General features: G+C 46.1%; 2 long non-coding RNA genes across 3 annotated transcripts; one reads left to right on the top strand and one right to left on the bottom strand.

Annotated features, from left to right (window-relative positions):
- Window positions 1-1,717: 1,717 nt before the first annotated feature.
- LOC114012415 (uncharacterized) lies at window positions 1,718-23,522 on the top strand. The gene is made up of 5 exons (XR_008746270.1): window positions 1,718-2,004; window positions 5,743-5,829; window positions 14,348-14,538; window positions 16,765-16,929; window positions 18,228-23,522. It is a non-coding gene; the product is annotated as an uncharacterized LOC114012415 (long non-coding RNA).
- Window positions 3,619-9,130, bottom strand: LOC114012414 (uncharacterized). 2 transcript variants are annotated; one of them, XR_003554826.2, is made up of 2 exons: window positions 8,804-9,130; window positions 3,619-8,279 (listed from the first exon to the last, which is right to left on the bottom strand). It is a non-coding gene; the product is annotated as an uncharacterized LOC114012414 (long non-coding RNA). The 2 variants fall into 2 exon arrangements; XR_003554827.2 differs by having other exon boundaries at window positions 3,619-8,209.
- Window positions 23,523-23,529: the final 7 nt, after the last annotated feature.

Below are 23,529 nucleotides of genomic sequence, written 5' to 3'. Positions count from 1 at the left end.
ATGGATCTTTCTCTTCCACATAATTTCATTACATGTTGCCTGCTTTTCCTGAGTAGTCCCATCATCCCTCGAAACTCGTGGATTCAGCAGAGGAAGGGGGTCTTGTGTGTGTGTGTGTGTGTGTGTGTCAAACAGAGAGGAGGAAGACCTCCACGTTTAAAGGGTGGTAAACTGGGAACCAGCAGAGTTGGAGAGATGAGCTTGTGAAAGGGAACAGGCTGGAGACGGCAGAGGAAATAGGGTGTTTGACTGTTAAGCAGAATCACTAAAGCCCATATCTAATGAACCATACGGTATTTACTGATGCTGTGTGTCCTTGCTTGCGTATCATGGGCATTTATCGGCGGACTTGCCTTCTCCTCACGTTTTTTCAACTTCATTATTTTCGCGGCTTGCACACGCAATGCATTTTTACTCATGTCTCGTTAAATACTCTAAGTGCTAAGCGCAGACCCCACAGCCCCCTCAGCCTGGAGGTGCCCTTTAGCCGAGCGGGGCTGAGCTGCAGCCCCTTTCCCAGCCTGTTCGTCGGAGGTGAGGGGCAGAGGGGCGCGTTACACCCCAGGAAAAGGTGAACCTTTTGTTCGGAGCAAGAAAAGGGCGAGCCGGCGCCGTTCGCTCCGTTTCTTCCCTCAGGAAGAGCCGTGTGAATGTCGCCTCCCGCGGGGAGCGCGGCGGGGCGGCCCAGGGGTCCCTGCCGGGTCCGCGGCCCCTTCCCCGGGCGGCTGAAGCGGCGCCCCCTCTCCGCGCCCGCCATCGCACCGCCTTGCCAGCGCCGCGGCAGGCAGAGGGCAGCAAAGGGAGGGTTTTTACTTTTTTACTTTTTTTTTTTTTTTTTTGTTCTCAGCCCTTTGCAATTGGAGCTTTCCAGCCCGATTGTGCTAAATGCTTATGTACCAGTGTTTCCATTTACAAACTCGACCTCCCTTCCCCCCGGGCGCTCAGCCGCTCTCCCATCAGCCGGCACCGCGGGCCCGCAGCCCCCCGGGGGGCACTGCCGCCCCCAGCCCCGTCGCGGCGGGGAAGGCCGCTGCCCCCGCACACCCCCCCCCCCCCTCCCCAAAGCTGCCTGCCTCCCTCCCAGCGCCCTCCCTGCTAAGCCGGCATGAAGGCTGTCCGCCCCCCGCCACCTTCCCCCGCTCCCACCCCTCGCCGGCGTGCTGAGGGGCGCTCCCCGCGTTATGAGGAGGGAAAAGGGCGGCCTGCCGCCCCCTCCGGCCTGGACGGCGGTTACGAGGGAGTTTATCCCTCACTTCTCTGCTTCATCAGCACAGGAAAAGGGGGTGAGGGGATCGATTTGCGGGGTGTCAGCGGGCTCGGGGGCTGTCCGGGCTGCGCGTCCCCGGTGCGGCGGCGGGGAAGTGGCTGTCGCCCCCCCCGCTCACGGCCTGGGACTCTTTCTCTCCCGCCCCCCCCTTTCGCTCCTAAGCGGGAGTTTCCAGGAAGCGCTGAGAAGAGCCGCAGCACCGCGCAGCCTCTCGCACAGCGAGCTCCTTCCGCCCGAGACCGTGGCAGGAACGCCAAGTAGTCCCAACGGCCTCTCCTGCCTCACGCGGTAAAAGGCACCGTCCCGTTCTCCCTTAGCTGGATACAGTTACAGAAACGAGAAGAGGAGTGTTTCTCCCCACTGCCCTCACCCCCCGGGCTCGGCCGGGATAAGTCAGGGGGAAGTGGGGGGGAGGGGAGGTGAAAAAAAAAAGCGCCGGCCTCGGCGGAGGGGTCCGGAGGCGCGGAGAAGTGAGGCGGTGCGGGCAGCTCTGCGCGAGGGAGGGGTGAGCGGGAAAACGCGGCGCGGAGCCGGGAACAGCGCCCCCTCCCCCGGCGGGGGGGCCGGTGCGGCGTGTCGCTGAGGGGGCGGCCGGCAGCCCGCCGCCTCCACTGCTCCCCTCGCCGCCGCCAGCGGCAGAGTTCGGGGAAACTTTCCCCCTGGGTTAAGGTTGAGGGTCTGGGGTCGTGCCTCAGCCCTCCCCCGCCGCCTCACACGACGCGGCGTCCTCCTGGCAGGTGAGCGCCCTCGGAGCAGTTTCCACAGGGGCCCTGGGGCTGCGCCTTCCCCCCGCCCCGCCGCCCGTGGTCGGTTTTCCACCCCCGTCCCGGGGGGCCCGCGTTCCTGTCAGCACACCTGGGCCCTGCTCCGGCCCTCGCCCGCCGGGGGGGCGGCCGCCCTGCGCCTCACAGATAAGGCGCTGGGCTCACCCCACCCCGCCGATGGCCTCTGCCGCCCCACGGGCAACTTCGTGGCTCTTCTTTTTTCCCCTCATCTCTGGGTCTGCAGAGCTCTGCACTGCCACGTTTAGGGAAGTTTGCCCCTGATCCCGTCCCCGTCCCGTGTGTCCCCCCTACCCCCCCCCCCCCCGCCCCCGGCTGTTTGACTTCGCACAGGACCCCACAAATCCTAAAGCTGCCCCTAGACGAGAGCTTCACATCCTCGCGTTAACCCTGCAGGGAGAACAGGGCAAGAAACTGTGATCTAAGGCCTTACACCCCGCACCCCTCCCGATCCCCTCCCCCTATCCCAGTTACACAGGCTTCGTGTCCTCCTATTAACCCTGTGGAGAGAGGACAAAAGCTAAACTATGATCCTGCTCTGCTTCCCCCATCCCATTCCCAGCTACACGAGCTTCACATCCTCCTGTTAACGCTGAAAGGAAAGAACAAGAGCTGCTGCTGATTGTAAGGCCTTGCTCTGCTTCTCCCCACCCCCTCTACCAGCCCCATCCCCCACTGCAGCTCCCATAGACTTGTATCCCTCCCATTAACGCTGAAAGGGGAGGACAGGAGCTCTGATGGGTTTTTCTCAGGCTTACTCTGTTTTCTCTCCCCCCTACCAACCAATACCAGCTCCACAGCCCTGCATAAGTGCAAAGCATGCATCTGGTCTGCTAGCACATCGAGTGAATGCCCCCTTTCCTCTGAGCTCCACAGCCCTGCAAGAAAAAAAACCACCCAAACCACAACCGATTCCCCTCGTTTTGCTTATTCATTATAATGGGTTGGAAATGTGCTTTTTAAAATGTGTGAGCTCTTGTTTTAGAAGCATCTGTGCTTTAAGAATAAGGTTTTGTCTTCTGTCATCTTGAACATAGCTCTTCATCATAAGTGCTCCATTTTCGTCCTTAAAGTTCTATTTTATTACCTCTTCTGGATCAGTGAAGGTCGGTTTAACCCTTTATATATGAAACTCAGCAGTCACTTCAGGAAAAGGTTGCCTTTTTCTTTACTAATTCATGGTTATAATAATATTTTATTGAGTAAGGGTTTTTTTCCAGACCAGTCCTGATGCATGCTGAAAGAAGTGTGTGCTTCAGCACTGATTAAAGTCATGTATGAGTTAATGAGAAGCTTGCAGAGTATGTGAAGCAAGAGAAAATCTTTAACCAGCTCTGCTGTTCCTTCTACATACCACAAACTTGTAAGCTGTAACCAGAAGGTGGATTGAATATGTGTGAAATGCTGCAGTAGGAGACTCTTGTAATTGCATCGCAGGTGGATGCTCACTCAATTAATGTATTATCATTTTCAAAATACCTCAAAGTTGAGTGGGTTTGGGGTTTTTTTTAAGTGTTTTCAGACTTCATATTTCACTTGGATGAAAGATGCTACAAGCCTACAAAGTAGTATTTTCTGGATTTATTTATTTTAAACAATCTCTTTCTTTCCCTATGCTAACTGCTTCCAGGATTAATTGATTGGTAACAGATAAGAGACTCTCAGGTGCTGGAGGAACATTAGCAGTGGTGTCAACATTCTAGTTATGGGACTTCTAATTTAAGAAACATATTGTCATAAGGAGTAAGATCAAGGCTGAATCCTGCTTCCATTTAGGCCCAAATATAAAATACATTGTGGAAGGAGTCCCCAGCGAACACTGAGAGTAATTAAGTAAAAATAAAACCTTTCCCTTCAGCCCCCTCCTTCCCCTTTTAACATAAGCAAGTAAGTGCAACACTGTTTCCAGTCCACCATTTCCATTATGTGTCCTGATATTTCTTAATTTTATATTGCATCTTAAATCCTCAAGTGACTTAAAATTTCTGTGATTTGGGGGTATTTCTAGAGCATACTTTTAAAGAAGCAATCTCACTGTGTCCCAAAAGGAGCTATTGAGTAGTCATTCCTGTAAAACGGACTGAACTTCTTACAGTTTTGCCTTTCCAAACACCCAATTTTTTTTTCTGTAATTTTCATACCTAATTGTTGAATGCCTTTTTCTTTACATTAAGTAAATATTTATTAGTACCAGTTGGATTTTTTTCCCCTCTTTTTAAAAGAACAGAGCCTTGTCCCCGAGACAATCACTTCATACTGTATTGAGGAGATGACATAAAAAAAGGAATGAAGGAGAGTTCTCTTGTGTTGGGAACGTCAATGCCATTTTTGGAAAACAATACTATAGGAAATGGAAATGAAAAATATGTTTTATGCTGGTGGGAACTTGTAATGAGGCTAAGAGAGGATTTGATGTCTCAGAAAAGCAATCATTACAAGGGAAAAAGCGGGACTTTATCATCCATTTGTAAAAGTTCTCTGGCTGAATATCCTTTTGGGGAGCTGAAATTTGGCTCAAGTCTGTTTATGAACATCTGTTGAATGGAATTTTAAAAAGGCACAGATTATAATCTCAGTTTCTGTTGACTGCTTAAGATGATAAAATAAAACAATAAATGTATCTGCAAGTATGGGTTTTGTTGTTTTTTTTTTTAATAATGAGCTTCATGAATGTTCAGTAGTCTATACTACTGTTTACCTTGTCGTATATGTGTTTTCCATACATTTTTCTCTTTGGCATATAAAATATAGCCTCTACCCCTTTCTGCAGCTGTTTAATTCCATTTGAATACTTTCCTAGTAAGCTTTCAAGTTTGTTGGTTTTTGGGGTTTTTTTCTTTCTTAAGAGGAGACGCTTGGATTTTGGTGTGTCTGATATTTTTTGCACAAAGAATACAGCAATATATTTGAGGGGAAATTTTGAGAACTGTTGGGTATTCCCAGAACTGTGGCCGTTTGCTTAGATTCACATCCTGCCCACCTGTCTTCTGCTAGGTTGCTGTAAATGCAATCACTTTGTGTCCACTGTCTCTGGATAGTACTACTTCAGCATCTATTTCTGCAGTGTTTGTGACCTCCTGTTATTCAGGGAGGTCTTCACTGTAATTTTCCCTCCTATTATTTTGCCTCTTTTGCAGCCTGATGTTTTTGCTGTTGTTTTATATTCCAAGCAAGGATCCTGTGAATGCTTCAGCTCAAAATTTAGGTCATCTCTGATAGAAGGAGGAAGACCTAAAAAGTAAAAATAAGATTTCGATGTGCCTTTAAAAGTGACAACTCTTTTGGAAAAAATGTACAAACTCGTCTGTATTTTGTGGCTGTACGGGCTGGGGAGAATGGAGGGTGCCTTTTTTGATTCCAGAATGAAAGCTAAGTATCTTCATGTGCGTGTGGTTTCCTTCCCATATGCTTTCCTGGTCTTTTTCATTTTCACACCTGCTTTGAGCTTTAATCACTCAAATTATTCATAGACTTGCCCTGGAAAAAGAAGAGAGTGACCTCTTCCCATCTGGAGTAGATGGATTTACCATCAATAATTGTAAATGGACTTGGATGACTTAATAATGGTTTTTACGCTTAAAAATTTTAATTCTGTGATTTCATTGCATTTTAAGAATTCTGCGCATGGTCTTTTCCATAATGATAAGTTGAAGTTATACCATAGCTATTTATTTCTTGCAAATTATCTCTTAGCATTGGCCTCCCATCTACAAAGTGCTGATGATCCCCCACGAACAGCTGAGTCATCAAAGAACATCCATCGCTCACAGGACCAGGCCTGTAAGTTGCAGTTTTTTCTGTAATTATATAGAGTGTTGTTGATGACAGAGAACCTCAAGACAATTTATGAAATCAACAGCCGCGAAAGTAACGCAGGGCCTGTTGGGGGTTATGCATTCACATTGATTACAATTTAGCAGTCCCTCAGCCCGAGGGTATCCAAGGGGACATGGAGCCAACTGCTTCTCAAGGCGTGTGTGTTGCTGTAAGCAACAAGCTGGAATTGATAGATATCTGTTGTATTGCCAGCAACTCTTGCTTCTCTGTTACTTTAGTGGCTTCATTTAAATTATTAAGAAACTTGTGAATCTGTTGTGTTTGTTTCCTGCTCTTCCTAGCAGCTATCTGCAGTTTTACATGTATTAAATGTGCTTAGCTTCATCTGGCCTAGATGTGTAATAAATACCTTAGTAAATGCGGTTAAGTCCAGTTTCTTCTATTAACTCAGAAGAGATTTGTTTCTTATCTGAATTGTTCCTCCATTCAGAAGGAGAGGAGGCTTGCATAGCTGGAGTTCACCTCATAAATCACCTAGACAAATTGAACTTGCGGCAGAAGAAGATACAAAATGAGAATAGTTGTGATTTAGACTCAGTGAACTTTGTGGTGTTCTGCTATGGAAAGACACTTGGCATGAGACAGAGTGAGCCACCTGTCACCAAGTGCATCTTCATGATGGAGGGACACCACAAGGCTGACTTCTGTGGGCTCAGCAATCGTGCAGTGTATTTAGATAGTTCTCCCATATTTCTTCAATGTTGTCCTTTGCATACGGCGCTGCCATTTTCTCTCTGTTACGCTTTTTCTGATGCTCAGAACGCAATGATATTTTTCACGAGCTGGAGACAGGTTGCTGGGCAGTTTGCTGTCATCTCGGCACACACTCTCTCGGTTCACAGAACAAGGTATGTTACTTCCTGGTGCTGATGCCGTAGTCTGTGCAGCTGCATGGAAGGGCCACTTCAGAAATCAGCAGCTCTTCAGCTTCCCAGGTTTTATTAACTGAGTTTAACCTTTGGTGATTAGTAAACAGATGTGTTAACTGTGTTAAGACAGTCAGTGGCCCAGCCGTTCCTCTTTGCAGTTCCCGAGACTTGTCAACCAAACTCTGCACCCTTGCCATCTCCATATCAGTATCCCTCTCATTGCAGTTTCTGGCTTTTCTGTTGGAGACAGAGATGTGTAAAGATATCTTTAAGATGGCAGTATTTTTGGTGCAAAGAAAGAAAGAAAATGCTCTTTGACTTCCGAATGCCGGTGCTAGGTGCTTTTGTAACACCAGGTCACTAGCTTCTCCTTCCCCTTACTTCTCGTATTTGGTAGAATATTCATTGGGTTTAATTCTGACAGCTTCATAAATTAGGGGTAAATTCCGCGGGCCTGTCACTGGCCAGAAGAAATCCTCCACAAAAAGAGGAAGCAACTGTGGGTTGTTTTTTTTTCTAATTTCTAACAACTATTTGAAATATAAATGTTTAGAATAGTTACCATTTTCCAACTATTCCTTCAACTGAACAGCAGTCGTCGACTAAGCCCCACTTCTCAAGTGTGCCTCCCTTTGCCCTTAAATACCCTCTACATCAAAGCAGTATTTGGTGGCTTCCATTTGACAGTATCGGTCTGTTATTGATAACTTCTTTATCAAAAGATTAGAAGGACCTTCTTGGTCTTCACCAGACTCTGCTATGATATGCAGATACGTCATAATTTGCTCACTCATTTTTCAGGCTTTATCGGACAGGACTACCAGTCTGTGCAGCCACAGCAATTCATGTGACTTGGAGTGCAGGTTCTGTCTCTTCCTAACCTTCCTAACCCCATCGTAATGCTGCGGCTGTTTAGGATGATTAGAACTCTTCTGATTAGTTACCAAGCTGCTCTTTGTTTGATCTTCTGCCTAATTTAAACAATTCATCTTGTCTTTGTTCAATACAAGGTTATTTTCTACTATTAGCTCCTTTATAATGTCTTCATTACTTATTGATTACAGTTCTGAAATAGTTTGGGGTTGAGAGAGTTCTTTTTGATTCAAAGAGTGTTTGATGAATATATTTGTTGGCACCTGCAATGCTGTCCTTGTTTCCTCCCCTCCTTCCATATTTACCTTAAGGACCCTTCACAACAGTCTCGACTCCCCTCGTTACGATGGGTCTTTCCTTCTGCTAGATTAGAGCTTCCTCTTGGTGTTTTGTCATTTCTGAGTAAGGAAAGTCTGGTATCTTTCAGCTCAGTTGTTGCTTCATCTCCTCAGCTCTCCCAGGGGTCTTGCACACACTTTCAGTTCTGCCTTACGTTTTTGATTTTGTGAGGTTTCCTACTATTTACATCTCTTCACATATATCCTCTTCATACCATCTGCTACCTTCTGTTTTGCTCATCTCTGAAATGTAGTAACCATGTTTCATGCAATGTCGTTCTACATTATTTTCTTTAAGTTTAATTAAAAGATTCTGAAAGAACAAAGCAAATTAGAATTCACCCTTTCTGTGTAGACACTTTAATTGATAAGGGAACACTTAATAAAGACCTTCAAATGCCTTGACACAAATGAATTTGTAACCAAAATGTTGTACATTGTTTATCCTAAAGGTATATTATCAAGTCAACTAGGAGAGTTTTATTACTGACAAAAGTTAAGGGTATTAATGAAGAATGCTGTCTTCTCTAGAAACTCTTTTTCTTTGGAATTCAGCAGTTCTGCCAAGTAGTATTTACTTTCAAGTGAGTGTGTGGCTGTGTCTTGTTAGGTAAAAGCTGCAGTACTAAAACTGTTTCACTGAACTTAGCTTCTGACCTATCTTCTGAGGCCGTCTCTACAAAGGGATGATACATCAGTCTAGTCTGTTTGATCTAATTACAGCTATTTAACGATATGGAGCACAAGTACACTCACCCCACTTTGTTATGCTGATTTAAGGTATTTTCAGTGTTAATCGGGAGCACTGTTCTCTGGTTCTCTCTTGTATTAACTTACCTCTCAGAATATTCTGGGCAGGTATCCCATGGAGTGGTGTTCTGCTGCTCAGCTGCGTGGTTTTTTTCAGAGCGTGTTGACAGGGAATTCTCAGGAATTTGAGGATTCTGTGGGTCAACGTGACAAATTACAATTCCTTTTCTCATGGCATCCATTGATTTTTGCTGACACAATTTCTTTTTCAAAATGCTGCAAGGTTGCATGAAGAAGAAATGGGTAAATCCATTACAATGCATATTCCTGTGAGGTTGCACAGGTGGAAAGATTTAGTTCTGTGGCTTCAGAGAACTTTTGCTACTTGGTAACAGAAGAAATGCACAAAGAGAAACCAACCTGCTACTTCTACACAGGATTTTATCTGGAGCGGTTTACCCAGTGGTGTACTGTTTCTGGGTGCAGTCAGCTAGTGGTGACTGATAGCACTGGGTACTGGTGCAGAACTGGGATGGCCAGTAGCGGCAGCCAAACATCAGGATGACAAAATTGCATTCCTAGAAACCTGTGCAGATCTTGGCTGCACAGGCAGGATACAAACTAAAGACATCCCTTAACGTGCAGAAGCCCGTTGCTGTCTGTGGAAAAGCGTTATTTCTGATTCCTTCCAACTGAAAACTAGCCAGTTTTATGTCAGGGTTATTGTCACAGGATTTTTTTTTTTTTACTGTGTATATCTGGAGAAGGTGTTGATCTTCTATGTCATAAAGCTTGGCAACACATAAGAAATTACCTAGAGTTTTTCCCCAGGTACAGTCCCTGAATCAAATAGGGGTTATGGGGGTTCAAGGAATACACATGGTCTGTCAAGCCAGGAGAAAGAATTTATGAACACAGAGAACAACTTCTTAATGGTTGTACAGTGGCCTTGCTCATCAGTGTAGGTGATTTACCATTGAATGGATGTAGAATGGTATTACAAAACTTATTAAGAACAAACTCATTCGAAACATGAGCTTGCCCTGTTTTGTGCAACCTCCGTAAGAGGCAGCGAAAAGTGGGTAGAAGCAAGGAATGGAAAGACAGTTTCAATGTTACGGACATCCAGTGAAAAAGCCTCTGCAAAAAAGCCATTTTTTTACATAAAAGTGTATCAAAGTAGTTTGACTTAGCAAAATAAAATTAATAAAACAAGGAACATTTAATCTGAAATGCCTTGTAAACTTTAAATTCAGAGTGCGTATGTATTTGCATAAGCGATGCACTTAACGCGCTCCTGCATCTCTTCTGGAGCTGGCAGTTGCAAGAACGTCCTCCAACTTACTGAAAGGGTAGCCTGAGACAGTGACCCAGAATGGCGTGTTCTTCATTTAAAAGTCCACTTTTCTAATTGAAATAATCCTTTCTCAGCAGTGTTCTTCTTCCTGTTATTTGCTGTAATAATAAATATAGCTGTCATAGGGACATCAGGAGGTCCTTAGATCCCATCACAACTCTGAGACGAGAGAGAGATGCTTATCTGTATCCCATACAGATGTTTGTGTATCCTGTGCTTAAAAAAAAAAAATCTGAAATGAAGGGCATTCTACAACTTCCCATACTAGTGTTTTCATTGTTTAAATGTCACTTTTGTTACTTTGCCAAATCTTACTGTGAATTAAGTCTATTACCTGTTCTACTTTCAGTGGACATGAACATTTGGTTGCTGACCTTTACTGAAACAAAATAGACTGTTGGTATTTTGTCCCCTCTCAATTCTCACATGAGCTCTCTCCTTTTTCTCTTCTCTTTATTCTTTTTTTTTTTTTTAATTAAGCAAATCCAGTATTTCAGTCTGTTCTTGGGGGTTAGGTTTCCTCAGCCTCCCAGCATTCTTGTTGCTCTCTTTGTGCTCTTTCCTGTTAGTTTATATCTGGTTTTATTTTTTTTATGTGGTACCTGAAAATGGCTACAATATTCCAGCTGAGATTTCACCAACACCGAGTTGAGCAAGATAATTGTTGTGGGTGTCCTACATAAAGCAGCCTTATTAAATATTTCTGTGATGTATTATCTTTATTGCATTGACTCAAATTCAGTTTGTGATCCATTATGACCACTGGCTTCTTTAGTGCAGTGCTGCCGCCCAGCCAGTTACTCCCCTCCTTGTGCATGCTCATGTCTTGATCCTTGGCTGCAAAAAAAAGGCGACTGAAAATGTCATGCCTGAAAACAAGGGGAAGAAAAAGATCTGAGGCAGCTTTTCAAATGCACCATTCTTGTGAACTCCAAGTGGGTCAGCCTGCCAGTGGAAGAGGAATTGTGAGATAATGTTAATTTTCAATATTGGATTGAAATTATGTTTTCTCTTATTATTACTCAGAAAGTGTTAATTTCATATAAGTTCTAATATGACCTTGTTTGCTTGCAAATGGGGAGTCTTAAATTATAAGTTTCTTGCTCAATTTTTTTACTCTCCTGCTATTAACAAGACAAACGGAATAATTTGTTGATGTCCCTTTTAAAATATAATAGACATAGTTGCTAGATTTGAGGTGAACCAAAGTTGAATCTGAAAGGCATTTGAAGAAAGGAAAAAAAACCCACAACAGAAAAGTTACGGGATTCTGGTTTTGTCCAAAACATTAATGACATGAAGATACAATTTATGGAGGTGAGGTATGCAGTCATCTGGTCAGAACACTGGAAAAGAAGAGGGAGCACCCCACCCCCCTGCCAAAAAACCTGCAGATGCTTTTCAGCTCCATGCCCCGGCCTGTTATCGTTGATAGAAAGATGAAGAAGTGGCAGGTCTTTGACAGCATGGAACACCATGTGTTTGAAATTATGAAAAACATCTCCAGTGGTCAAACAGTTAAGAACAGAAGATCCCAAGAAGGGCAGCCATGGTTTGTTTGCTAAGGAAAAGTACTGCTAAAGCAGGTATGTTTTGTCCAGAGAGATTAAGAGACCTTAGATGGAAAGAAATGGGTGATAGGTATCCCTGGTGATGTTACTTATGATGGAAATGAAAAGCTGTTAGTGAAAACTAGAAATACAGTGCGAGTCTTTTATGGTCTTCTGGGGGGAAGTGCAATACTTCGGCTTTTTGGGAAGCTTTACCCTTCGAAAAGCTTGTTCTTTCAACAGTTCTCTGCAGAACGAGAGGACCATTGCGGTATGGAGGTGACAGTGTGTGTAGGCTTGAATGCAACAAGGATCACTGCTTAGTTCTCCAAGCACTGTCTGACACCGAGAATTTGCTGAGCTTGTGCGTACTCCAGGGCTGGGTCAGCCTACATGTTATTGGCTCTCTGTATTTCATGCTTCTTTACGCTTTTGTGACCCGGATGAATTTAACAGGGAACTGAGCAGGGTGTTTGGTTTTCTTCTGTATGGTTCTTACACTTTTGCTCATCTTAATCCAGTTCTTTGCACCTGATACAGTGTCTAATTTTAAATCAAATCATATAACCTGCCTTCTCAAATTCTTGTCTCATTCAACGAATGTTGGTTTCAGATTTTCCTTTTATCCTTGTTATTTGATGTTTGCTTACATATTTTATTTATTGCATATAATTCAAGTGCGGCAGTAAATACAGAATTACTAATTGTAATGGATTTTCATTACACTTTTCACTATAGTATCTGAATACTTTTAAACCACCATAAATGTATCATCACATATTGCAAAGAGATTTTTCCTCTCATTTCACTGATGCAAAGCAGGGAAATTAATGGCAAAGCTGTCAGAGTTCTCCACTGTATCTGTTCCAGTGACAATAAACACATTTCCAACTTGCCCCAGTGAACTAATCGTAAGTATCTCCTTTGTGAATCAACCACCAGGTTGCAGGTGAGCTTGGAGAGGGGGCTGCTGGTGTTGGTCATCCCTCTGTTTGGACTTTCCTAACACCGAGCTCGAGGAGCCTCTGTCGGCTGCCTTATGCCAGGCTTTTGAGGCACTCATCTCTCATTTTGTCCATAAGGACATCATGCTCCAGCATAAGAACAGCTAGTCCCTTTCAGCTTGATAGCCCCACTAGAAGGATTTTTTTAAACCTAATTTTTCTAATAGGAAGACATTCTATTCTAGCTATCATCTTAAATGTACTCGGGCTTTTATATATATCTAGTGCCAACATAATCCTTTAGCTTAAATACCTGTCTTCAAACCATAATCTATATATACAAATGAATGCTATCCTGTCTCGGCCTTTCTTTTGTTGGAGTTAGCTGAAATAAAACACTGGTGTTTTCTTACGATAGATTCTTTGCTCTTCCAACAGTCTTAAGAAGCCTTTTCTATGACTATTCTAGTTTTCACTTATCATTCTTGAATATAAACCCTACCAAAAATTCTGCAAGAGAGCTGTTGCCATAACATCTGGATGTGCCTTACCTGATTTGTCATCTTCATTTTTGTGATGTTTAGTCACTTCTGTGACTAAATATTGCTTCTGAGTCTTCATCCTTCTCTATTAACTGTGATGAATTCCCAGTTTACAAGAATTTTGGCTGTTAGTCCCTGTGTGAACAGCCTTGTGATTTGCATTAATCTTATTACTGCATTCCACCAGTCCGTTCCTCAGGATTCCTGTGCTGGTCCAGAACCTCATCCAGTTCTTCATTTACAATATTCCAGTCTTCTGTATTGATGCTTTGTGCTTTTGTCAGTGACTAGCTGTATTAATACTCTTTTTTTTTTTTTTTTTTTTTTTTTTTTTTATGCGTCGTGCTCATGTCACTTGAAAAAATAGCGCCAGTTCTGAGACCAGTGCTGGAGCTTTTAAAACACTCACTTCCTAGCCCAAAAGTTCCCATTTCAACACAACTCAGCTGGGGGTTTTTAGCCATTTTTTACACACAAAACTTTTCTTGCACTAATCTTCATATTTTCCACTTTAACTTGTATTTTCACGTATGGCAGCAGATCAAATGCTTTACTGAATTTTAGGTGGGTGAGATCAACCGTGTTTTCCTTTACCAAGAAAAATCTGTTTTCTTATCAAAGAAAGACATCAGATTTGTCTGGCATGATTGCCTTTGTTAAATCTATGTTGCGTTTTATCTGTTCATTTTCCTCTACATCTTTTCCCCCTCCAGGGGAAAAATGACTTAAGGTTTACATCTTGCTGAGGTCAGGTTAGTTAAGTCTCTAGTTGTCTGGACATTACTTTCCAAGTCTCTGGCTTGATTTTGAGATGGGTTTTTTTTTTCCCTTTCTCCCCATAATAGGACGTCAATTTTAGATTATTTTTGTACCCCTAGAGGTGGCTCTCTCTCTCATTTGTATCACAACTCAACTGTAGTGCTTCATGTTTTGTTTGGGTTTTGTTTGTTGATATGGGGGGGGTTTGCTGGTTTTGGTATTTTTAAAGAAAGATGCTATGTCATGGCTGTTGATACAGCAAAAAGTCATGAATTTTGAAGTACTGCAAAGTCCTTAAAAAAAAAAATAATGAGAAGTTTCTTAACCAGTGATAACTGAATCCAGGACTCTGTTATCCTGTGCAACTGTTGATGACTACCAGTGGATTATTACAGCCCATGGCAACACTGACATTCGGAAGTTACATTCCTTGTGCTGCTTCAGCGTTATTCACTGCTATCATTCCTGTCTTTAAACAGAAAGTGTGCCAGCTACTCTACACATTTGTGCAAGGTAGTCCTTAAGAAGATACAGTCTCAGAATAGACAAGAAAAACAAGACAATAGGAAGATCGTGACTCTGGAGGGTCAGGATTACATCGAGAGGGCTGCAGTGCTCTCTGACTGCAGGAACCCATGCCACTGGAAAACCCAGGTCATGTTTCCTGAAGGTAGGAAAAAATAATATTTTTAGATTCTTTGTTTCCCAATGTATGTAGTTACACTCCTTACCCATACACGTAATGAATATGAACCTTTCTGAGCACATTCTGCTCAGGTACTTCATTATAAAGGTAGGAATGTAAGCAACGACCATTAAATGCTTGGATTTGGGGTGTGCTTTTTTGTCGTTTTGGTTTGGGTTTGGGGTTTTTTTTTTGGCCAGATATACTCAATATTTTTATAAAGGTTTGAAAACAAGGTCTGTCTTTTTTTTAATGATTTTTCAATAAGTCTGGAGCTCAGGATTCTGTTTTACGGAGAACGTTAACAATTCTGACCAATGCCTTTGTTTCACTGAAAGCGCATGTGATAATATCAGCCTTTATAGAGAAGTAATATTGCTAAGGTTTGATTGCAGGCCTCTTTAAAGTCAGAGATAACTGTTAGATTAAAATGACCTTGTTTCACAAATCCAGTAGCAAATTCTAAAAGTTCCAGCAAAGCTGGTCTGAATGTGCTTAAATTTTTGTTTCTAATGCAAGTGAATTTCACTGAGGTAAAGTTACAGAGTTTTACTTTTAGGCCATGTTCACTTGAGCTAGATTACAGGATGGAGGCCTTAAAAGCAGAAAATCAGTCACATCCCTGCATGCAGACTTCTGTGCGCGCGTGAAGTCCTAAAGCTCCCCATGTGGGTTAGATTACAGAATTAAGATTTTGAAATACACATTTGCGGGTGACTGTTGAAAGGTAGGTCAGTAGAATTTCTGTCTGACCCTTTCATGATCGAATGTTTCAAAGCTGGTCAACACCTTGTTTACGTGGAATATTGCAATTGTTTTGCTTTATTAAATTTTCTATCAGTTATTTGTGCCTGCCTTTGTACATCTGAAATGAAGGGACATTACTAAGTGTTCTCCCTGTAGCATGAATATTTAATAGTTTGTGTGTTCTTTCTGTCTTGTGTGTGCCTGTATAATATCAACAAAACCTCTTAATATCTGTTTTTGCACAAGATTTTCAAAGCACATCATATGACTGAGTCATAGTGCTGAGCAAACTAAGCTGTAGTTTCACCTAAAATACTAGAATATATTTGCCAAATGGTGGTATTTGACAAATAAGCATGGATTCAGCTAACTTCCCCTGGAGATTTCATTTCAGTTTGATCTGAGTTCCCAGTATGGATGAACTGGTGTCTTTTAGAAATTTTTAAAAAATCTTTAGCCCATTTAAAAAGATGCTTTTTCTTTGTTTTCTCAGAGGTACAATACTAATTTTCTCGAGCTGGGAGCTGGTATGAGTATTGTGGACAGATCCGGCAAAGTGCTGAGTATAAGGTTAACTTTAAGGGAGTATATGCCTAAAATCACCGGGGCTGCTGATGTTTAAAATTACGCATATACTTAAGTACTGCCATGGCCTGAGGCCAGTGGCTTTTGCATCTTCTAGGACTGAGCCCTAAGCAGACTACAGTGAATGGTTGCAGCTGAATTTTCTTTTTCCATTTTAAATATAAGGTTTAAAGCACAAAATCTGACAGCTGTTTAATTTAAAATACTTATTTTAAAAGTGAGGCATGCAATATGCGGAGTCGATATGCCTGGTTTCTTTCTTTCTGTCTCCCTTGGCATCCCAGCTCACTCCTCTAGAGTGTTAGTGCAGGGCTTGCAGTTTTCAGCGGTGCTCCGTTCCTGCTTTATCCTCTTCCATCTTTTCCATCTGCTTCATTCTGTTTGGAAAATGGCAATGTAGAATGTGTTTGGTGTAACCTTAATCCTGACCAGCATCTGGGCTCCGTTTAAAAAAAAAAAAAAAAAAACATCTACTGCAGGCAAGGTTTCTGTATGTTTCCCTGCTTTAGTAAAATAAAGTGTGTGTGTGTGAGAACAAAAAATAACTGTAGCAAAATAATATTTATTTTAATTGAGACGTTCATTAATATGTAGGGTTTAATGTGTTTTCCTATATACATGGACAAACCGTGGTGTTCATAATTCTCACCCCACCACTATCCTGGTGGGTGTCACGTCGGAGGTGAACCAGATTTGCACCATTTTAGAAAAGGAGTGAAAGCATGGGGGGGTGGGGGGGGTGTTGTCTTTAAATCTTCTTTTAACAGCCACGCTGTTAATTACTCACAAATATGTAGAAGTTAATGCCACCATAAAAAATGTGAGGAACTGAAATTCCTGTGCGCTGCCTTATGCCGTTTCCCTATTAAACTTTCACAGGCCTTTCAGAGGTCCCCGGTGGCAAGGCGATTCCATGAAACGCTCCAGAAGAAAGTCACCAGGATGAAGTTGTGGCCACCGGCCATGGCTACCGACGCATCCTCCACTGTGGCCCGCCCGCCCCGGTGCCACTAGCCCAGCCGGGGCAGACCAGCCGCCCATCAGGTCGGTGTAGCCGCTTCTGGGGGGCTCCTCCCGGCCGCCCCCGCGGGTCCCGGGAATTGTGTGTGTGTGTGTGTGTGTGTGTGTGTGTGTGTAGCTCGGTGCTGGGCACCGGGCGCCTCTGGGAACCTGGCGCTGGCTGCCTGCAGCACCTGGGGACCGCGCACATGCCTCGGTAATTGCGCACCCCGCGGAGTGCCATTGTGCTCAGCCACACGTTAAAACAGCCGCTTCTGAGCCAGTTCCGATCGCTGGGGTGTGACTCCTCAGTACAAAGCGCAGAATAACGCTTTCCAGCCAATTGCGCTCCCCCGGTGGCTGCCCCCCCCCCCCCCCGCCATTATTATTATTATTTTCCCTTTTGCTCTTTGATTTTCCCGATCCCGGCGGTACCGTGCGCATCTGCCCGCCGCTCTCGGCTCGGGGCTCTTGAACTTCACTGCCCGAGCAGCCGCAGAGGTCGCTTCTGAGCAGCACCAAAAGGTTGTGTTTTGGTGGTTTTTTTTTTTTTTAATTCCACCACCCACCCCCCCCCCCTCGTCCCGGCCCAGTCCCTCGTGGCCGGAGTGGAAAAGCACGTTTAAATCCTGAACTCGGATTTCCCACGTGGTGTCTCGTTGAGCTGCTGTCACAGCCACGCCGTGCACTCCCCACACGGGGCGAAGGCGCTTCTTTTCTGCCTCTGCTGAGAACGTAGAAGGTGATTAACATTTTTAATCAAGCGGTATTTTCAGGACACCGCACTTAACCCAGTCTTGTGCGACAAGCGAACTCTCGTCATCCACAGATTCTTGCTTTTTTGATCCACCACCGAGTGGACAAATAATGAAGGATTAAAGTTCTGCTCCACCTTCCGTGGGTGACCGTTCAAGGGATCAGTGTTTGTCAGCGATTTGAGGGTTAATCCAGACAAGTTTATAGCGTTTGGCATTCTGGGTCTGTATACATGGAAAGAGCATGTGTGGGTTTGAAGTGAAGAATTAGCAGCGTGTACCGGGAGACAAGAACAATTGTTTATGTGAATATAGGATATATTGGAGAAGCGGCTAAGCATTACATTGCGGGGGGTGTGTGTGTTGATTTTTCACCACATTGGGGGATCGTGGTCCTAATGCACAGTGTTTCAACGTGCTCTGGGGAGAAACGGGGCGGGGGGGGAGGCAGGGGAGTACCCAAAGTTGCATCTGGTCTTCAGACCTGGCTGTAATTTCTTGGGGAAGGTGTCCCCTACCTCGAATTACTTCGTTTAAACAGACCTAGAGCACGCCTCATCTTTAAGGCCTTTTTCCTGATGTCTCTAGGAGGCACCCTTCATCGAGCAAGGAGACAAAATCTTGGCAAAAAGAGCACCGAAGGATGTGAACCCCTCGGAAAATTCCACTTCCTGCACAGCAGCGCTTGTCCTTGGGTCTCTCACTCATTCCCATGCTCTTAACAAGGGATTTCTGCCTGAGGCTACCGCACCAACTTTCTAAATAAATGCCGTGCTGCAGCGAACACCGAGCTCGCCGCTCCAGCAGCTAATCTCGGCTCAGTACGAGCTCACTCTGCTCTCTTCCTACTTCCCTCCATTTTATTTCTCCACCGGTTGGGTTTTTTCCCCCTCTCTCTCCCCTCTCATCAGCAGACTCCAACTCTCTCTCCTGCTGAACTTGCCGGGAACAAAAGGCTCCGTTCCAGATCCAGCCCGCAGTTGCCGTGAGAAACTTCCTCGCCAGCGCTGTCTGTCGCTCCGCGCTCCCTCCCTCGCTCGCTCCCTCCCTGCCTCGGTAAAATGGCAGTGCAAGGGCTTGATGAAAAGGGTGAAAAAACCTCCTTTCTCAGCGCCTGCCTCTCCCGCAGCAACCCCCCCCTGCCCCAGTCGTGACGCCTGAACTCAAACTTCTCTAAAAATACACTTTAGGAGGGCAGAATTTGACGGGAGGGATTATTTTTTTTTTTTTTTAAACACTCTACTGAAAAGAGCAGCTGAGGGTGGGAGAAGCGCAGAGGGACAGCTCTGGGGAGCCGGCAGCCTCCCTCATGCAGCCGACCCTGCTGCTGGTTTCACCTCCCTGCCCGGCATCGCCAGTTCCCAAGTACTTGAAACAGAATAACAGTTTTCCTTCACTGGGAAAAATCCAGGCCCAGAGTTGAGGTCTTTCTCTTTTCGCAGCTTTAAAAGCCTTTTTTTAACTCCTCCGAGTGAGGATTGCAGTGTAACGCGGCTGCTCCGCAAGCCCACCCGACAGGTCCCAAATCTGGTGGGATTCGGGAGGAAATTAGACGGTTGGCTCCTGATCCAGTGCAGGGGTTTTTAGAAACTCCGCTCCGCGTTTTGGTTGTCTTTTTTGCCCTTTTTTTTTTTTTTTTTTTTTTTTTTTTAAGTAGATTTACTCTTCCTTCCCCGAGCGCTCAGCACCAGAGAGCTGGGGTGTGAGGGGGCCGTGAGCCCGCTGTGTACACCCGCGCGTGGAAAGTAAATGGGGTTCGCTCTTGCCTCCCACTTTCTTATGGTGCCCCCCACCCCCGAACATCGGGGGGGTTTCTCTGGAATGACTCAGTCCCAGCTCCAGCCTTATTTTCATCGCCGGGGGAGAGCTGCTCTCCCTCGGCCAGCCCCGAATCCGCGCACATCTGCCCCAAACCTCGCTCCTGCGCCCCCCCGGCCACGCCGGTGCTGGCGGGGGTGGGGGCGCGGGGCCGCGGACACGCGTGGGCTCGGTCCCCGCAGCCGCCGCGCAGGATGCGCGGGGGGCTCGGCGGGGCTGCGCGTCCCTTCCCCTCCGCGCACTCCGCTTCGCCTTTTCCTCCTCCTAGCGAGGGCTGCTGAAATAATGCGTTTCCTTGAGTCAGGCCGAGTCGCTCTCCTCGCTTGATGCGCATCCAAAGTTTTGCAGCTCCCTGTCAAACGCTCGCACCGGAGTCTCGCGGGCCGGCCGAGGAAGGGGCTCGGTCCCTTCCCTTTGTAACCTCCCGCGCCCGCTCGGTGGGAAGCAGCAAAATCCCGTGGAAAATCCACTCCTGCCTTTGAGCTGTGCTGCTGCTTTCAGCAAACTGACGGAGTTACCTTCGGCTGAAACTCCACTTCAGTTGGCAGTGCAGAGCTCTCGCCGCCTGCCCCACTGCCATTGTGTCAGCGCCCAAGAAGGAGATTATACAATATCTTGACATTTTTTTAAGAGGATAAATAAGCATTGTCTTCGCACGGTGCCCCGCACATCAGCCACTCACAGCAAACAAATCCAGCAAATAATATTAATCTTGGTGGTTGTGAAGCTGCCAAGGAGGGCGCTTAACCTAGATATGACAGTGGCTAAAATACTGGAAGGAACGGGCTGGGCAACTATAAACATATTTACAGGAAATGTAATTTTCTTTAGCAAAACTACTCTCAGATAAGCTGAGGCACAGTAGATAACCTCTCCTTACTCCATTCCGTATTTTGCAGCGTGCCCCATGAATTATAATAGATGGGTCTCTTGTTCTTGGGTCCAGTCTGCATATCTCAGCATACTGTGCCTTTCAGTAAAATGGAAGAGCATCCTTCTTCACCCAACTAGATTAATTGCTTCTCAGCTCGTTAGTTGCACTAGTTAATACTTTATTCTAAGAACTCTACCCGATTCCTGAAGTAACAATCCAGTCCACGTTTGTAGCGAGTTGAAAGGCTGGGGATAACGATAACGTGTGTGTGAGCGTGAGGGAGCGCGGCTGACTTTAGTCCGGTTTCCATGTCAACGATTCAGTCCATATTTGCCATCACACAGTTGGCAGAGCCTTTTTTTTTTTTTTTGGGGGGGGGGGGGGGGATGGTGGTGGTAGTGGGAGACACTACTCCTGTTTCTAGTACTCTAATCTAGACCAGGTTTCCTAAACTGCCTTAGTGTTGGGTTAAATGGCATGGCCACCTTCATGAAGGAGACTTCCACTCAGGAGGAGCCAGGCTGGTGCTGGTGGCCTGCAGTGCCATGTGCGAGCGCTGGGCTGGCTCCCCAGCCTATCTCGGCAGCCAGGGGCTGAGCCTGTCACAGAGGAAAGCGTGCTCAGCACTTAGGGAGATGGGGAGGAGAGGACTGCTGCATGCTACTTAGCAGGGATCGCTCAGGCTGAGAAAGAGAGCGTCGGCACGTTGCAATGAAAAGGCTCGTCCGGTTCTGCTGGGAAGCTGGTAGTTACGACACGGGATGACATGACCGGCGGGAGGATTTTCAGCTATTAGGTGGAAATGTTGTTAAGAACTGTACTGTCATCTACTTCCCAAATCCCATAGTTAGAGATTCATCGAATGCCTTAGTATTTAGTAAAGTGCCAGGGCCTCATTGATGAGGCATATTCCAAAATCTGCTTCAGCTTTCACAAACATTTGGTAAAGTGAGTGTCTCCTCATTGTGTGGGTGGCTGGGGAATCCAGTCTGCTTTTCACATTACGATCAACACCAGGTTTCTTAGTCTGCCATAGTGCTCTTTGAAGAAGATTCCAAAAGACTGACACGTGTAGAGAGGTTGCCAGCTCTGGGATGGGGTCTTTGGATACACCTGAGCTGCACCCCAAGCTCCCCAGCTGTGGCCGATGAACTTCTGGTGGGGCTCAGTTCGACTCAGTTCGATGGCAGGGCTTTGCTTCCTCGGAGTAGGCTGTAGCTGTGGAGCTGGGGAGATGGTTGCTTGAGACGGTTCTGGGATTAAACGGCAGAATTCTCTCCGGTTTGTTGTTAGTTTGGTTTTTTTAAAGTTTAGCATGAATGAAACACCTGAGGAATATATTGGTGCTGTGGCACACTACAGCCCACCACAGGCATCAATAAAGCCACTGGGCCTCGCTTGTGAGGCTACCCTGATATGTTGAAGGAGTTTTTCCCTCCGCTTCTTTGTCCTTCTAGAAGCCAGGGTGTTGATCAAGTATCAGAGGCACCTCTGAAGAGAGCGTGTAGATCAACTTTTTGTTCTATCATGTTCCACAGTTTTCGGGCTCTCCTGAAGGAGAGTTTCTTGATGGTTTTGCTGCTCTGTGGTCCACACTGGTCTCAGTGAAGCCACAGAGCCTCCCTGTGTGATTCTAGCACCAGACTGGGCTCCAACCTTCGTGAAGGCCTTTGAGCACTATCACAATACCGATGTCATCATTTATTACCCTTTTCTTTCTAGAAGTTTATTTACAGCTGTGGAGAAAGGCCAGTGGACCAGTTTGCTGCGATGGAATCTGCTCTGCATTGCACAGTCAACTGTAAAGACTGCAAAACGGCAAAGCTGCCTGTTCGCGCGCCTGCAGGGCAGTTGATTGCTCTAGAATACATTCAAAATTTTTCTGTTTATTGCCCTGTCCCGCCTTCCCTCCCACCTTCCAGCTTCGGAATAAACCCCTTTGTTCTGCCACCTGCATTCTAGCTGATAAATATTTTACATTATAAGTTTTATAATGAGCGTGAGGGTTGAGTTGACAGCAGCAGACACCGAGATCTTCAGCTCATCCATAACAGGCATGCGGCGCCGGTGCTGACTCGGTCCGTCTACGCGTTGCCTTGCCTCTGGCTCCGGACTCAAGTGTCCCCACCACCATCACCAGTGCTGTTAAAATGGGATTTTGTGTGGGGTGGTTGTCAGAGGCGGGCCGAGCCCCGCGCTTTTTGGACTGTCCAGCTGGTAACGGAGGTCACTTCTCCGTTTTTTGCTGAGGTGATGTTCTAAATTGGCAGCCCCGATCAGACCTCAGAAGTGTCTTGTGACTCTCCACCCACTGTTTTCAGATGTCTTCTCTCTCCTTAAGGTTGTATTTGCTTAAACTTCACTTTTCCAAATATTTCCACGTTCCAGTGGAGGCACCTGGGACCCAGATCTCAACCGCAATGTGGCTGCCATTTTCACTAGGCAACCGTGCCCTGATTTCCAAGCGCTTGGGTTTATAATCCGAGTAACTCATCTCTTTCTATCTGCCAGGCTCTCCCGCAGACCCGTACCACCCGAAGTAACGCACGCAGCTACAGAACCCGCTGGCGCAGGACAGGCCGTGTCCAGGACGGAGTTCCAGGTACGTTCTCTCCTTTTTCCCGCGGTGGGATGGAGGAGGTGGGAACGTGGGTCTGCGAGGGTTGCTGAAGAGCGTGGGCCAATTCTCGGTTCACCTCCTGACGGCCAGGGAGCTGCGGCACCCGCGTAGCCCTCTGCGATTGCCAGAGCATCCCGGGTGTTGCTCAACGTGTTGTGTCTAGACACGTTCAGGTGGTTTTGGTTGTCCGGATCTGGCCGCCCCCGGGTTTGCTCCTGGTTAGGTGCCCACGGCCCTGGCTTTGGCAGGAGCGGGAACCCGACTTTTCTTGGATGTCCGTGCGTGCAGTTGAGAGCCCTGGCGCGCCGCCAATGCCTTTTCCAGAGGGACACAACCAGCGGAGAGGAAATGACAACCGCTAACAGTTTGCAAAAGGCTAATTCTAAATGGAATTTCTAGGGACAAAGAAGAGGCGCTTCGTTAACCCACGGGCCATCTCCCCGCCGACACCCCGCGGCTCGGCCCTGCGCCCCCCTCCCGCGGGGCTCGCGCTGCGGGATGCCCCCGCGCTGCCCCCCAGGGCTGCCCCGGCGACGTAAGGCAGGTCGCCCCCCAGCCCGGGGCCGGGCCCATGCCCA

This window comes from Falco peregrinus, chromosome 3, assembly GCF_023634155.1.
Source record: "Falco peregrinus isolate bFalPer1 chromosome 3, bFalPer1.pri, whole genome shotgun sequence".
In the NCBI taxonomy this organism is placed as follows: domain Eukaryota; kingdom Metazoa; phylum Chordata; class Aves; order Falconiformes; family Falconidae; genus Falco; species Falco peregrinus.
Note: the sequence above shows the minus strand (reverse complement) of the source record. Positions and strands in the feature narration are given on the sequence as shown.